Consider the following 17698-nt stretch of genomic DNA (forward strand, 5'->3'; position numbering starts at 1 on the left):
TATCTTTCTCGTTTCATGTTGCATCCATTCCTTCATGTTAATCATCATTATGATTTGCTCTGACACTAAAAAATTAATTCATGGTGTTGTTTCTTGTTTTGTTTTTAATTAAAACACTAGGTAGAACCATTACTTTTATTTATTTAACAGAAAGAAAAGCACATAAAGTGATGTCTGATTCTGCAATGAACCTGAGCTGCTCACCAACATTTTAAAGGTAATGCTCAGTTCTCACAGCAGAACTTCACAGTAGCTTTACAAGGTGTCTAAAAGTCTTCCCAGAATCATCTTCCAAAACTTTAATATCACATTAAAACCTATTCAAGCATTTAACCCAGATGAGGAGTGAGCTTGGTTGCTGTTACCTCAGACTACTATCGTACACAGTTGTGCTGTAGATGGCAGTGTTTTATACAGCTCACCTCTCCATCTTAACTTCAATAGTGCAATACAGAGAACGTACTGCAAGGTTGTTGCACGAATCTTCAGTTCAAGCACTTGCAGAACTTACCATCTGCAGTAAGCAGGTACACAAAATGCATCAATTTGAAAAGCAAAATCTGGGTCCCTTCCCAGCTGACTTGGTAAAGACCTTCACCTTAATACTGATCAATCATAAACATTTTAAGTCAGTGCTGCTGAGAGAAGAACATCCTTCAAAACAGAGACCCACAAACTGTTCATGTGTATGGGATCGGACGTTTTACTTCAGCAGACCAAAATCACAACAAGCTTTCTGTACTAATTTAAATCCTCCATGTTTCCAGTTCCCCTGGAATCAGGGCGCAAACTTCCCATAAAACACTGGCCTGCACAGCACTTGAGTTTCACTCTGGGCTTTCCAGCTCTTTTCTTGAAGATGACCCTGGCCCATCAGCCCCAAGCTTTCCATGCAGAACTTCCCAGGAGTGACCACTGCTGTCTGCAAGTTGCCCTTGCCCACCTCACGACCCATATGGCACAAGCTCTGCAGTGTCAAAGAAGCAACAGAAGTCAATTTCATAATGGCTAGCAAAATGGATCAACCACCAGCCAGCCAATAGCTAAGGAACCACCCCAACAACAATTTCAGTGCTCCCCCAGCTAAAAACCTTCTGCTTGTCTGCATCCCAAACCCTGGAACAGGCCTCCCAGTGAGGTGGTTGATGCCCCGTGCCTGGCAGTGTTCAAGGGGCATTTGGGCAATGCCCTCAGTAACGTGCTTTAACCATTGTTTAGCCCTGAAGGGGTCAGGCAGTTATCTCAGGCTGGTCTCTGAAGGTCTCTTCTAATTGAACTATTCCATGTGAAAGAGAAGTATTTACATGCTAGCTCAAAGAGGTTCTCTGAGGAGACCGAATACGCAAGCTTACCAAAACGCTCCCGTGTCAGAATTTATAACACACCATCACTTCCATTTCACATGAGAAAGGACAACCTGCTTCTCTTTAGATCAAAATTATTGTCATCTCTACTCAGCAAAACATTCGAAGGGAACTACAAGTGCAATGAGACATCAGGAATGGTGATGAAGGACAGGCAAAAGCCAAGACACAATAAAATACCATCCTTGTTAAGTCTGCAGTCATGAAGTCCAAGGCTGCACTGGAGAACAGACTGATACAACTGCGTTCTGCCAGAGTATCAGCAGTAGGACTCCAGAAATGTTATTTTCTTGGCAAATATGTTTATGTCAATAGTAACCTCCCTGTGCATAATGCACACTGGGAGGAGCAGGGAATTACTGTCGTTGCTTGTACAGCTCACATTTGTAGTAATTTGGCTGGAGAGAAAGGGAGGGAGGGAGGAGGCACTTGCTGACACAAGCACCTCCACTGCAGCTTCTCCCACAGAGTTACACCAGCATGATCTCTGCAATACAAGTTAAGCAGCAAAGATTAAACAGCACAGAATTCAGGCAGAAACATTCAAAATCTCACAACAGCACAATACGCACGTATATTGCACGCACAAACCTTACATACACCGGTATTGTTCTCCAGAAGGTGATGAAAAGAAGGCAGAAGAATGCCACCAGGTGTCTGAGTTGCTAAGTCAGTAGGCCAGCAGCCAGGAAGAAAAACTTATATACTATCATGTGCTTAACTGAAAGAAGAAAAAGGACGGTGCATGCATGGGCTTGAAGATAAAACTGCTATGGCCACGGATGATCTGAAGGAAGATAGGAAGATGTGGCAGTCGTGCATGGTGCCAAACAATGCGGTCATCAAAGCAGAAACCTGAGAACAAAGCTCAGACGGAGAAAAGGCATTTAACAGCGCCAGACAAATGTGACTGAAACAGTTAACAACACAGGGCAAGAGTCTGAATGATGGCTACAAGACAAACATGGAAAATAAAAAAAAAAAGGATTTTTTTTTTAAATTAAGAACGTGAATTCCAAGCTCTCCTGACTCTGTAAGAAGGTGGAGAGCAAGTCCACAGAGCTGAAGCAGGCTTTTGTTCAAATAGGGATGGCAATAGCAACATGACATCACAAGAAGAGGGCAGATGCTGAGTCAAGTCAGCAAATTCTGTCTACTACACCCTAAAGTGAAAATATAAATGCCCCATTGTCTCTTCTCTCCTCCTTCAAGACTCAGGTCTTTCTGGGACCCCTCACACTAGAGGAAATGGGGCCTGGGGCAAGGGGAGAATTCAGTGAAGGCTTTCAGACTGCAAGTTAAAACCCTGGTAACATCCACACACATTCCTTCCTTCCCTCAAGATGTTCTCCAACTTTTCATTAAGATCACACTTGCTCAGAAATTACTTCTCTGTTCTCTCAGATCTCACTACCCGGCCCGTTCAGCGCCAGCAGGCGGGGAGCAGGCTGCAGCAGGGTAGCTTATATCGAGTTACAAGTGAGGAAAACACCAGCTGCTCCCCGACAAGCACAAACAAACAAAACCAAACAAACCAAAAACCAGCAACACACCACAACAACGAAAACAAACCTCTCTTCCTTCCCTCCCACCATGGGTTCACAGATAAAGGGGCAAATGCAAACATCACCTCTCTGAAGGCACAGAACTATATTCAGAAACGTGTTTTAGGAGTGAAGAGCTTGCTTCTCCAGCACTTCCCCCGACATCGTTCAGAATTATGAATCACAACAGATGCTACTCGTCCTTCGAGACAACCTAAACTTCTCGAGTCCGAACTTAAGACAGAAATATCCTCTAAGGGAACAGTTTATGTTTTATTTGCCTACAAGAAGTTAAGATTAAAAAAAAATAAATCATGAAATGAAATTGACTGTTAACGCTGGAAGTGAAAGCATTTCTTTCAAAACCCTCCCTGATGTCTAGAATGAATAGCATGGACTCCTAGACGCTATATGTGGAGAGTGATGTCAAGGCTCTGTCACTCTAGCTTCTTCTTTCTCTACTGACCACCAGTACCGATGCTTTTGTACATGCTCTCTCCACAGAAGTTATGCTGTCAGACAATATTCCACGTCCAGATTTTAAAAGACAAAATTGAAAACTTTAGTCTGTAGTTGTCACAAACAACAGACAAACAAGCTACTTTACCTAAGATGCAGCAACCCGTCATTTCCTAAGTTTAAAATTAAAACCAAAACTGAAAGACCCCAAGGTTCAAGAGCCCTAAGCCTCCCAGTCCTACCCAGCAATACCACGTGCTCATGGTGCTGCAGACAAGTCACAGGTCTTGTTCCAAAAGCAGAATACACCACCAATAGCTTGATTTTTCCGCTGGATCTTTAGTAACCTGATGAACAAGTTATCATTGCAAGTTGAAGAAGAGCCGATGTATTAAAAAGATATTGTTTTTATCTATCCACAGCATGAGAACCACAAAGACTATAAGAATTTCAGAGGCATACGCAATTCTTGTACACGTGCTAAGAGGACAAAAGACTCCCCAGTTTATCATACAGCTCAGCTAGTGAACGGAGTTCAGAAATAAAGAAATCCATGTAAAGGAACAAAGAAAAGTCACAATGAAAGAAGATAAGCAGAGAAAAACCTGCTATATCTATTTTTGAGCTTTCTGTTGGCAATGGAAGTCCTGTTCATAAGAGAATGGTAGTTAGAAAAACAATCTGTCAATCAGAAGAAAAAGTAACAAGCAGTTTCGTTCTTATTTTAATTGTACTTAATTTCATTAAAAATAAATATCATTTGATAATAAAACACAATCAAAATTGTGTATAAAATATGTTCTGGCCACTTTTTTAATTACTTTATAAAAATAGCTATTTATACTCACTATGAGCTGCAGCATTTATTCATTACTTTATTACGCTTGAAAATAATAACCAGCTACCAGAGCTCTACTCTTCCTGTTGATATAAATCAAGCTCTGTTTGGGAAGAAAGTAGAAATCCACGATAAGATATACAAGGACAACTTTCAAAAGTTCACTGAAGAAAAAAACATTGTCCGGGTGCCAAAACCAGGAAAAACGCACTAAAGCTTGTTTTAATTCAACGTAAACATGGCTCTTAAAAGCAAAGCAGCACAATTTGTAACCTTCCAGCTGAAATGGCAGCGACCAAAGCAGAGGCCTTCTACAAATAAAAAACAAACAAACAAACACCTTGCACACACCGCAGGGCTCCCTGCCTTACACCTCCTGGCTTACAGAAAGCCTGGCCTCCTGTTCCCAGCTGAGCATCAAACGGCGCTGGTGACATTGAGAGTAACTGACCATTAGGCTGAAAAGGAAATATTCTTGATGTTCATAGAGGAGAATATCAAGCACTGCTCCTTAAAGCACTGTAATAAACGTGTACCATTAATATCCACTGCAAGTAGTTGACACGATACAGACCTGTCTGTTCACACTCTCAGATCTATTTTCAGCAGTTTTTCCCTCATTTTACAGGGCAGCTCCTCACGCTGTTTTCTGTCTTGATTAGCAAGCATAAGCTTGATGCTCAGAGCTTCTGTACCTCGGCGAGGCTTTCGCTTTTAATGGGAGGAGAGCCTTTCTCAAAGGAGGGCAATTCTTTCTGGTTGACAATTTTGAAAACCTGTCTTAAAACTTCTCCTTACACTCAGTAGTTTGTGCATTATTCAAGGAGACAGAATCTGCATTTTGCTTGTAAATATCAGAGGCCTTAAAAGAGTTTCTATTGCTGGCATGTTAACATAGCTGTTTGCATTACGATTTGTCCACTCTCTTCTCGTGGCAGCACAAGTCAGGGACAGCTCAGTGTAACTACAATCCTATTTGCAAGTGAGAACCAGGGTACTGGCTTTACAAACACCACGCAGCAAATCTTTACAGCTAGGGAAGCACAGGGTCCTTAATTTGGCTTACAAAACAAGATTCAAATATAAGCTTATTGGCTTCTCTCTGCAATCACAGAGACTGCATTTTTTTTTTTTTTATTACTGATGAGAATTTCATTTGATCACAAAAGAAACATCACAAAATTGTAATTTCAGTACAGGAGAAACGTACTGTTACGTGAATCTCTCAGCCTCTACCTGGCCAAAATAGCCAATCTAGTAAAATCTGTAGTAGAATAATTGAAGCCAGAATTACTGGCTTGGAATTGCCACTTTTCATATATTGTGCAAACTCAATTTAGGAAATCTTTTTAAAGAGACACTAATCAAAGCAACGAGTTATCTTCAAAGCCTACAATTTGCATCTTCGGGATTATATAAAGTTGCTTTGCGTATCCACACAAAAGCCTCTTTTTCTAAAGGAGCCTGCAAATAATATGAAGGACTTCGGGTCACATTAACCCTTACAATTGTGTTAACTTCAAGCCCTACCTAGCTGCGATCTCCAACTTGATGACGGTCAGCTAGCTGTTCAACAAAAGTTATCTGCTTCTAGTATTACTAGTACAGCTCTTTTACACACACAAATATACACATGCTCACACACAGATTATGTTCTACACGCTTAGCCACTCCTTGCAGTAAAGCAGATGCTCCACAGGCCCTGTCTGTATCATCTGCAGACAGCAGGTGCCACTGGCTCTATACCACCTGCAAGTATAAAATAAAAATAAATAAATAAATAAGAATCCACCACCTAACCAAAACACCAGAACCATGCTAGGACAAAAAATTATCCTCCCAACCCAAACTAGTAGCCCTCCACAGCATCTGAGCTATCAAGAAGGAACACAAGGTTATGATCATGCCCCCTTCTAAAACTATTATCTTCTGTAGAAAGCTAAAGCTTTGATTAGTCATACGGTGCCCAGAGTTGCAAGGAATGAGACAGAAAATTCCCTGCAGCAAGTTAACCACGATCTGTGCAGGAGACCAAGGCAGGAGAAAGATCACAAGGAATCAAGGAAATCAGAGCAGGCAGTTTAGCTGGAGTTGCAGAAAAAAAGTAGGCAGGTTGTACATGACAAGAAAAAACAGTCCCAGATGTCCTTTCCTCAATAAACTAACACATGGAAGGTCCTCACCATCCTGCTTAGGCAGCGCAGAAGAGAACAAGCCACTTTGACTCTGGACAGGGAAGGTCCACCAGGTGTATGCACATCTGCTCTTCAGGAAAGCTGTGCAAGTCTTTTTGACTTCCAAGAGGTAAGTGATGAGCACATTACACCCACCTCAGGCACCTCCCATGTCAGCCACTTGCAGCACAGTCAGGCACAGTCACAGTAAGCTCACCCTACACGCTGCTGCAGTAAGGATTTTACAGCCTTCCTCAATCCTCCTTCTTCCTGCTCCTGCGTCGCTTTATCTTTACTAGCTGCTCCAGCTAGAAAATAACACAATCAGAAAAAAGCAGCGATACTGCAGAGAAGCACAGAGCACTGTGAGCTCTCCCCATAACAAAATCAAACAGCAGAAGAGCACGTCCTATTCTGAGACCACTGTCTGGAGAACTGGAAGACACCTAAGTCTGAGCACCAGTATTGATCCTGAAATTTCTTCCCGAGGACCTTGATCTTGGCTCCCCCATACAAGATCTGAATTCGACTCCTGATGCACAGACCCCTCTCTTCCCTTCCCAAAGGTTTTCTATATTGAATTCTGTTGGCAGACGACTGATTACTCAATTTTATAGCTCAAAATGGCAAAATGAAACATTTTCAAAATTTAGATAAAACCTGGCATGCTATACTCAGGACAAAGGTTGGCTTTATAATGCATGTAACAATCCCAGAGGCTGGTCAAAGCCAAATTATTACAGCATCTGCCCCAGGTTTGCAATGCAAAGGCCGTTAATGGTGTGGCTGATGTGCAGTACCTCACCGCCTCAATGCCAGCTAGAAGGGGACCGAGCAGTCAGAAACCCTCAACTCACACCAAGGCGAAGCCCATGTCCATAAAACTGTTCCAATTTTCCCTTCCCAATCACACAAGCCACTATTTGAGTCTTTGACAAGTTATGTTTGGTTTATGTTTCAATTTATTTTTCCTTTTAATTTCGCTTCAGCTACTACACAAACTTTGTTTCATCTAGACTTGGATCAAGCACACCAGTAATAACTCAAAGATCATAGAATCATAGAATATCCTGAGTTGGAAGGGACCCTTAAGGATCATCAAGTCCAACTCTTGACACCGCACAGGTCTACCCAAAAGTTCAGACCATGTGACTAAGTGCACAGTCCAATCTCTTCTTAAATTCAGTCAGGCTCGGTGCAGTGACCACTTCCCTGGGGAGCCTGTTCCAGTGTGCAACCACTCTCTCTGTGAAGAACCCCCTCCTGATGTTTGCTAAACAGCAGGAGGTGCGTCACGAGTCTTCAGTTCTTGTCATTTTCATCACACTAATAATTCACCTCAGGGCTACTCCTGTATTTTTAGGACTAGTATATCAGGAAAAGATAAAACTTCCCTTAGGTACCATTCTCATACATCATCCTAATGCCCTTGGATACTTTATTTACACGCGGACTATGCCCTAATCAAAATCAGTGTTTTTCAAGTATTTAAAGTACATGTACTTTTTTTTTTTTTTTTAAGTTAGTCTTGTAGATAATAAAAAACAAACATTGAATCTCGAGTGCCCAATAATCCCTCAAAGAGCAGAACAGCAGCTTTTAAGACTTGTAGAAAAACATAGCAATGCTGCACAAGTCTTTTACCCCCAAGCAGCTCAACTAATGGATTTGGAGAATGCTTTGTGGGACAAAGACTGCACCTCTGCCCCTCCCATTAAAACGTACTTATAACCTAATTTATTTTTCACTGTCTTGTGAAAAATTAAGGCAGCGCAACTCCATTTTTCATATAAGCCAAGAGCTTACTCAAAAAAAAAAGCAGTTAATTATCAAACTTTGCCATTACAAGGCAGGACATCAAGCAAAACCCTTCCTTCCTGCGTAGCACCTGGGTGCACATGCCCACTGCTTGGGGAAGACTATGCTACACCTAAGAGATTTGCTGCAGTGATGCCTGTCATATATTGAAGTCAGGAACTTCAGCAGGCCCCTACTAGGTAAATTCATTGCTATCTTCTGGTGTTCTAACTTAGGACCAATCTAGCTCGATGCTTTTGAAGTCTCCTTAAGAAAAAGTAAGACAAAAAGCCACATTTCACACTCTAGGAATTTAATTCTTTACTGGAACGATTTTCTGGTACATTATTTTCATCCAAAAAACCTACGCAAAACAAATCACAACAGGTTTTTTGGCCATACAACAGAAATAAACTTAGCCCCATTTTGCTTGCTTTTTGTTGTTGCTTTGCTTGTTGTTTTTAATTACACAGGCTGTAATCAATTGAAGTTGACTGAACTGACTACAGTGAAATATTAAAAACTATCAGAATGTCCTTGGAGAGCTGGATTTATTTTTTATAATAAACTAAGCTGAGTTATTTGAATACATATTTATAGTCATTCATTACACGCACTATTCATGCAGATACTTTAATTAACATAACGCAACGTTATGAAGCGTACTGTGGGGTTGGGAAAAAAATAGCAGAGGCAAGTTTTCTGAAACATGGAAATACTGAGCTCCTACAGTAGCAAAATTGAAGCTCAAGGCAAATGGATTCAGGGTATTACATCAAAATCCGCACAGGAGCAGCACCAACAAACAGGTACAAAATAGGCCAGTGGAGATAAATTGAGAGCTGTTTCACAAGCTAATTTTTCTCACTTGTCACAGCTTTTTTTTTTTTTTTTTTTTTTGCTGAGCACTCCAGAAGACAACTGCTTTGAAGATTTTACAGCTAATGTACTGCTTTATAAAACATGTGCCAACGGCAAAAAAACAGCCTTGGAAATAGTGTCAGAACATAGCTTGGATTTGGACTATATGTCATGCATGCCAGTTGTCCAACACATAAAATACATGGTGAAAAGGTAAAAAACTTAAAACTGTGATTTTTTTTTTTTTTTGCTATACTCCAAAAGCTGTCTCTGCTGTCGACAATAAGCTCCACCACCCAGTTTTCTACAGAAGTTCATTTAGCAATGGAAATATATTACATAGATGCATCTTGCACAGCTTCTACAGAGATTATACCCCTTGGAGAGCGTGTGGCAGAGCAGAAGCCACCCTGGCACAGCCTTTCCTTCTTTGTACTGAAGCTCTATGGCTCTGTAAGAATACTACGGTATAAAAGAGAGTTTTAAATGTATAATTTAGAGCACAGAGCAGGTGACTTCTTCCAGAAAGTGAATTTGTACATCTACCTACTGAGGGGAAGAGAGGTCTGGTTTCCAAGGCGCCTGGCTGACTTCGCAGGCTCTCTGCAGCTGGATAAGGCTGCAGCATGAAGAAAACTTTCCCCGCTCCATCCATGAAGGGGCCTAGCAATTACACTGAGCTCGGATGCCACCTGTAAAGCCAGAGCTGAGTAAAGCACACACACACACGTGTAGCTTTGATGCAGCTGGAGCGCGGATGGCAGCGCAGACAAGGAGCAGACACCACTGCCATCCTCCCAGGCGAGCAGCACGCTCATCATCTGACCCCATCTGCAGGCACAATGGGACACTCTAAAAGGGACAAAAAGCACAGTGAACCCATTAAGCAAATGAGTTGCCTCCATTTTATGCTACATCTGAGGGTATTGATGAGTGGGAAGAAGAACTTAAATGGTGGGCACTTTAGAGTCCGGCCCAAGTAACACACCTTACCTTCTGGCCATTGCACAGTAATATATTTGTTTCGACCAATACATTTCTGTGCATTATGTAGTTGTTTGCACTGCTCTAGAGAGATATCTAAACTGGCTCAGTTCTCAGCAGGACACCAATAAACTAATTCTTGTGATGGCTTCCCACTGGAAAAATACCAAGAGAAACATCACGAGAGCTCCTGGTAATTCAAAGGAAACTCCTTACATAACGGAGCTCTTATCGGGCACAGGTAATGTCACGCGAGTAAGGAGAGCGGCCGTCTCCTAGGGGCACGTTAAATATTTGTTTTCAGGCTGCAGCCACGCTTAGAGTAGTTCTCCAATGACAAATAATGGGAAACCCATTCCCCTGGTACAGCACAGCAAGGCAATTTTTGAACCCCACAGTTGCAAAACACAGAACTGCAGCTTGGGCAGCCAGACCATCTCAGTGCCCGCAGGATGTCCCATCTATCCCTCCTGTGCTTAAGAGCTGCACCTGCTTTATGAAGGGTACAGGCTCACTGCCACCCAGACACCTGCATGGTGAAGGAGGCCTAGCAGTAACATCCACCAGCTCCCTCAGCACTCGTGGGTGCACCTCATTGGGACCCTTGGATTTGGGAGTGTCGGGTTTGCCTAAAGGACCTGACGTCCCTGACCAGATGTAATTCTTCTTTGCACCCCCACCCGCTCTGACAACATTCCCATATTCCCCCCAAGCAGCCTTTTCCATTTCCTAACTACAAGAGGGAAGCTGAGCACTCAGGTAAGCGAGTTCCTTAACTCGGTGCCACTTGATGAACATCTAATCACAGACTTAGAGCATCATCACACGCTTCTGTGAACCTGCACAGACTGCAGGAATGTACAACCTGAATGTGTTAACCAGAGCATGAGATCACTTGGTGCAATACTTGAGCAAACACTGCCCGCGCTTCACCCAGAGGACTCGCTTCACCTGTGGAAGCATCCTTTTTTACTACGTCTTAACAGTAATTAGAAAAAAATTTCCCCATAAAATCTCAAGCGAAGGAACCTGCCACGTACCTGCCAAAAACTGTTTCACAACTCTCAAAATGAATCATTTCTGCTTTAGCACGCAGCCGAGAGCCTTCAATAATTTATGAATTAGCCAGCCACCAAACCTGCATTTACCACACAAATCTCCCATTAATAACACTCCCACTACTTCACATCATCAAGTTTTGACTAATGCACTGTTTGCCTCAACTCTCCAAATCATCTGTAAAAATACAACACCTAAGGAACACCTCTTTGTGGAAAACATGCCAGCTGGTGAGATGAGGCACTGTACGGGTATTTAGAGAAAAGCCGACTGTACACGGGACAAACCCCGTGTTGGAATGATGTTTCTGCTGTTTGAAGAGTCAGGTAAATCATTTACAAGCTTTGTTGCTTTGGGGGAGGGGAGAGGGCAGGGTGGAGATAAGTTAAAAATGCTATTTAATTTACTAAATCTATTCCTGATAAAAAGATAAATAAAGCCCAAGCCACAAACAAGTATCCTCTTTGGTTTATTGACCACCAGCTTACTATCGGTTTCAGACAAATGAATATTAAAACCAATGCATAATTCCTTAAATAGAAAATGATGAAAAAATTACCTACAATGCACATCTCCCTAAGTTGTGTCACAACACTGACTTTGATTAAAAAATATTATTTTTTTTCCATGCGTTTAATGATGATCAATATAGTTCCCCTCCCAAACCCAAGTCTTTTAAAAAAGCAATCTTCTGGTCTTCAAAATATCGTGGCTTCTATCAGCAGGCAAGGAAAAGGTAACTCTGAAAGAAGCAAGCTGCCTTCCCTCATCTCAGCAGAATAGTCGTATTACCGTCTTTTGCAGTACTTCAATACAAACACTGGGTGACAAGACTATTGCACTGGAAAAACGTGTGAACATGCAGATAGGGCATGAAGTAACCCAAGCTTAGATGCTGCAAGAACACTAAAATGAGATATGAAGGGAAACGGGTGAATGAAAAAACAGAGGAAGATTGGATACGCACACTCCAGCATCGTGTCAAAGTCACTGCAAACTTAGGAGCTTTCAGAGATACAGATGTAACATTTTTACTGGCTGAAGGACCAACATTGCACACTGAGGGAAAAAGCTAACGCAGCTAAAACTCCCATCTACAACCAAGGGTGTGAGGAAAATGAGGATTATTTATTCATCTTGGACCATAAGTAAAAGCTACTTCTTCAAAACGAAAATCTCGCTTCCCAAATGCCTCTTACCATCTGTCAAACACTTTTAGCTGCTCTCAAGAGGCTTTTTATGCTACCATATACATTACATCTGCAACAGATTTTCTTGTTGTAGAGTACAGATGGAATAAAACATTGTTTTACAACAAACACAGCAAAACACTGCATGGGACTTTGACTGTGTGCAATCCAGAACCAGCCACGCCGAACAGAACCCTTCTGACTAACATCCAACCCTTCTGCTAATCAGCACCCTATTACAACAATTGTTTCCTAAACACTGCTCAGTTCACAGGGTTCAACACCTGACCTCTAAAAGGAAAGCACGCGTGCAATGGCAATCCTCAAAATACTAAGCTCCGTCAAGTCAACAGTACGAAATTATAAAACTGAATTGGCTGAAACAAACCAGTTGGAAAGCGCGCGACTTGCTGTTACCATGAGCTGGCCAAGTGTTTCTTTAAGATAAAGCCACGAGGAGCTGCTGCTATTCTGCTTCAACTGATGGAGTTTGAGGCAGAGAAACCATGTCCTTGAGCAAAAGTTAATTTAATAAAAAACACGTCCAAAATTTTGCAGATTGTACAAGCTTGGGGTCAAAGTAAGCGCACAAAGTAACAACATATTGTCTCTACTAATTCTCAATATTGTAAATGTTATTTTTTCAAAGGAAACAACTTACTTTTTTTTCCATTTCTGGTTACAATTTAGACCTTCTGACACCTAAAGAACTTGCAAAAGCTATGCTAGTCTTAACATCTGCTCAAACATTTTCCAGGGAAGTTCCAAGCGTGACACAGGGCCTGCTGCATTGCTCCAGCTGTAAGCTGAGCTCCACTCCTCATTGTGTATTAGTGGAGAGCTGTCAGCAGCAGAGGGAAGGAGGCAAACCCCGGGCAGGCTGAAGTTAAACAGAAAGGTTATCAACTTCAACCACAACACAAGACAACAGAAAAAGAAATCGCTCGAGCAAAATCCAGAAGCAGCCCTCTAAAAGAAACTGAAGCCTGTGGAAGAACTTCCCCCCCTCACCAAGACTGTGCCCATCACCTCCTGCATCTCAAACAGAGGCACTGCTGAACCATACAGCTGTCAACTACAGGTTATAACAAAAGCTAACTGAACGGGCTGTTTAGCAAAGTAGAAAAGCTTTATTAACTTGACATCAGCACAAACACGGAATGGGAAAGGAGGGGAAAAACGACGGTACCGTTCACTTAGTGCAGAGCTGCTCGACATCTAGCAGCTGTACTTCTTACTTCCTCAGCAGCGTGCCGAAACAGCCTAGGTGAAGAACCACGGTATTGCGTTTCCTGTCATGACAGGGACTGCGCAAGTACCTGCCACAAAAACCTCTCAGCTGTTCCCCGTCTCTTCAGCAGCACATCTGCCACGCAAGCGGGATCTGCATTAACGGCGTAGCATATTAAAAGCTATAAGTTACCTGACCAAGATTTCCGCATTACAGTTTGGGGAATGCCATCAAACTTTGATGCTTGCAGGGCTTCTGTTACACTGAGCGCAACTGAAGAAACCCCGCGCTCTGAGGCAGTCAGGCTACCCGGTTTCCTCACCGTGTCTTCACTGAAGGTCCTTTCACGTTTCCTTCACAATTCTCTCATTCGCTGAACACCACACGTTGCCGTTCTGCTTTTAATCACAGACCTGATTACCTCAGAGCTTGATGTAGGCTCGTAAAAAAACGCTGCCTGGCCCACCCGGGAGCTTCATCTCCGCGATGCCGTGCCCCTTCTGCAACAAATTCATCTTCTGCTCCCTAACAAAAGGCCAAGGGACCAGCACCAGAAAGCACCGAGCCCCCTAGCAGGCTTCTCGGTCACTTGGACATGACATTCACAGCCTGTGGGCACATCTCCCACTAACCCCAGCCTTTCGGTTTCCTCAGGAGTGACACCGGGACCACGCAGCGGGACCACTGCCGGTCCTGACCCCATTCCCTGCCCCAGCCCCGCATTTTGCTCCTGCAGCAGCACAAACTGCTCCTCGCCTCTACAAGTTACGGAGCCCGAGCACCGCGGGGAACCCCAGCAGCGCATCTGGGGCGCCCCGGGGCTGGCAGCCGATGGCCATTTTCTGAAGGCGCCGCGTTGGGGCGATTTCAGGGGAAAGCGGGCTTCAGAGGCGCTCTGCCCCTTACTTATGTCTGGGGGAGGGAAAAAGGGGTCTGTCCGACAAGGCTCCTGCACGCTGCGGCGGGGCAGACCCGCTCGTTTCATTTTATTTATTTATTTTTTTCCCCAAAAATTTCCCCAATCGGGTCGGTACCGAACGCGAGTTACCGCCCCGCTGCCCAAGCCTCGCCCCCCGCACCCCGCTCACCGCTCACCTCGCCTGCACCCTCCGGCGAAGCGGCTCGGCTCGGCTCGGCTCGGCTCGGCTCGGCTCGGCTCAGCCCGGCCCGCTGCGAGCAGAGCGGCGCCGTGCCCGTGCCCGCGCCCCTTCCCCTCCCACCCCCGTGCTCGTCCTCGTGCTCGGCCCCGGCCCCGGCGCGGCCCCGCCCCGCCGCTCCCCGGCCGCGCGCGCGCACGCGTAGGCGCGCACCCCGCTCCCCGGTCGCCGCTTGATCCCCTCATCCGCCGCCGCCAGCGGGCGGGGGCGAGCGCAGGCCCGCCCCGCCCCGTCACGGGGCTGCCGGCGGAGGGCCCGCCCCGCGGCTGAGGGGGCCGTGGGGGGCTGGATCCGCGTTTGTTTTTTAAAAAAATCGCACAGAACCATTAAGGTTGGCAAAGATCTCCAAAATCATCTGGTCCAACCGTCCCCTACCACCAATGTCACCCCCTAAAGCATGTCCCCAAGCACCACATCCAACCTTGCCTTGAGCACCCCCAGGGACGGTGACTCCACCGCCTCCCTGGGCAGCCCATCCCAGTGCCTAATTAGTCTTCCTGAGCAGAAATGTCTCCTCATTCCCACTCTGAACCTCCCCTGGCACAACTTGAGGCCATTCCCTCTCGTCCTACCACTGGTTATCTGCGACAAGAGGCTGACCCCCAGCTCCCCATCTCATTACAGGTCCCCTCATAGCAGTTTTAAACGTGCCACTGGCAATATAAAACCGCAGTGAGCAGCTCACATATCACATTCCCATCTTTAAAATAAAATGAAAATGTACCTCAGTTTTCATCACCTGCCAGCTGATACAACTGGAAGCAGCTGCAAACTGCTGAGTAACTTTTGGAAATGCTGAGCATCTTCTTTCCACTTACATCAAGAGAAAGTACCGTCAGGGCATTCAGAAGCGTTTGGCACCTTTGGCACTGCCCAGCTAACTAACGATGCAGAAAGTTGTCAAAGGATTAATGTTTCTGACCCCAAAAATAAGACTTCCAGCTCAATCTATTTTTCAGAGTATTATCTGCTGTACCTCATTATGTAGCAGTGTCACTAGGAGTCCATTATCTTGGGCTAATGTTCCACTCACAATCTTTTCATTCTGTTCCTTGAATAATCCGAGTTAATTAAAAGGCTGAGTATCTTTCATCAGTGCCTTTTTTTCCCTTTCAAATACTTCTGTAGAAATGTCTTGTATGTATTCCTGGCTGCAGCAGATTGCTTTTTTTTTTTTTTTTTTCCTTCCACAGCAATTAGGTACAAACTGTTGAAGAATACAGAGAACAATTATTTTCATTATTATAAATTATTTGAAGTTTCTTTGTACAAAGCTTTGTATAACTAAATGCTACTTCTCCCCAAAGGAAGGCTGTGGAAGGAGATAATTCACTCGTTTAAGAGTTACCCATGCAGGTTTTCTCCCTGTAGAGCTTTAATTCATGAGTTTAGTTGTGGTCTGGCTAACGGGCTGAGCATGGCTTTGGGCAGCAGTTCTGGCCGTGCATGCAATTCGTGACTCATTCCCACCTTGCCTTGTGGCAGAGCTCCTTTCTTTTGCAGCTATTTCCACAGTCACCAGATTTGCTTGGTAGCACCCTGAGAGCTCCAGCAAAAAACGTGCTCTTGAAGTCGTCCTGAAGAGCCACAGCAGGTCACGGTGTCCGACACAAGGAATATGACACCGGGCAGGGGGGGCAGCTAGGAGTCGGTTCACTTTGCAAGTGCGCGAGGTGAACCCATGCTGCGCTTTTTGCTTCTCCTGGAGGTCACCAGTAAACTCCTATTACTCATTCCCAAAGTGCTTTCTTAGCATTACAGTGCTTGTATTTTGATCTGTGGTAGAAGCGTGAGGCTGTCAGCACACCAAAACAGCAATCATTTATGGAGAAGCTCAGTCCTCTGCTCACATGGCTTAAACTGAATCAAATAAATGCTGACATGGGTTCTCAAAGGTTGCACAATCGTGGATTATATCACAGACATTTTGTTTAGGGACCTCTTATGGTGAGGGGAAAATAACCACAAACCATATTTTCATATCTGAGAACCTGGAATGCTAATAAGTAGTGGGAGTTTGTTCCTCACTCATTTGGACTGTCAGGTGGAAGAAACACTTAACTGGCACCACAAATACATTGAGTGGTGAAAACATTTGCCTACATCGCATGTGCCTGTGTAACAGATCTGCTGTGAAGCATGCCTGTGACCAGGTATCACGTAGCAGAGGGGTAACAGAGGTGGCAGGGCAGGGTCCGCACCAGCCAGGCTGCAGTTTCACAGCACCCAGACAGGACAGACATGGAGATGGTGGCCATGTTCAGCCAAGCATCCAGGGAATATCACGGTGAAGAGGTGGGTTCAAGGCGAAGCCAGGAATGAGATGCCTAGGCCACAGCTGGATCAGGTCCAGTGACTGCCGGATGAAACAATAGCAGTAAGACTGAGGTGAGGTCCAGCAAGGAAGTCAGCTCACACGCTGCGATCTGTATCAAAGGGCTCTGTGACCAAGAATGGGCAAAGCTGTAGCTATCTGCAGAACTGCAGTCCTCTAACACAGCTCCCACAAGGGTGGAGGCCCAGCTCTGAGCCTAAATAGAGATCCTGGGCCCATGGAGGCTTCTCAGGGCCATTAGGGCTTACTAGTGCAGTTAGGGCACACGGGTCATCTAGCACATTTCTTCTTCGCAGAATAAAAATTGCAATAATACGTTGGAGCGAGCCCTTCAGTAACCTACAACTACTCTGGCAGAACTCTTATAAAAAAAACCAAAACAAAACAAAACAAAAAAAACAGTGAAATGGTGAACTGGGGAGACGTACTATAAGCTAACATGATGCTCAAATTCAGGCATCAACAGCCTCTACCCAGAGTGTGGGAGCTTAGGACAGCGCTGCCATGTCATAGTTCCTTCCTAAGTTCGTGTGTTCTCTGCTGTGCAATCCGAAAACAAGATAAAGCGCTTTACAACATAAGCAGAACATGAAAAAGGCAGAGTGTTTTGCTTTGTGGTTGTGCCTATCTTTGTGGGCTATGCTTATGGCCTGCAGATGCTGTAAGAATACAAACAAGTTCTGTGAAGAAAAGAAGATAAGAAAA

General features: G+C 44.3%; 1 protein-coding gene across 3 annotated transcripts in view; it reads right to left on the minus strand.

The window, feature by feature from the left end:
* Positions 1–14754, minus strand: part of OSBPL8 (oxysterol binding protein like 8) — an 87745-nt gene extending 72991 nt beyond the window's left edge. For 2 of the 3 annotated variants that reach the window (XM_027454754.3, XM_027454741.3), the window contains exon 1: positions 14597–14754. The gene's annotated coding sequence lies outside the window, so the exon portion shown is untranslated. The remainder of the gene's footprint in view (positions 1–14596) is intronic. The other variant, XM_038181018.2, reaches the window with a different exon arrangement.
* Between the last annotated feature and the right edge of the window lie 2944 nt (positions 14755–17698).

This window comes from Anas platyrhynchos, chromosome 1 (genome assembly GCF_047663525.1).
Source record: "Anas platyrhynchos isolate ZD024472 breed Pekin duck chromosome 1, IASCAAS_PekinDuck_T2T, whole genome shotgun sequence".
NCBI classification, from domain to species: Eukaryota; Metazoa; Chordata; class Aves; order Anseriformes; family Anatidae; genus Anas; species Anas platyrhynchos.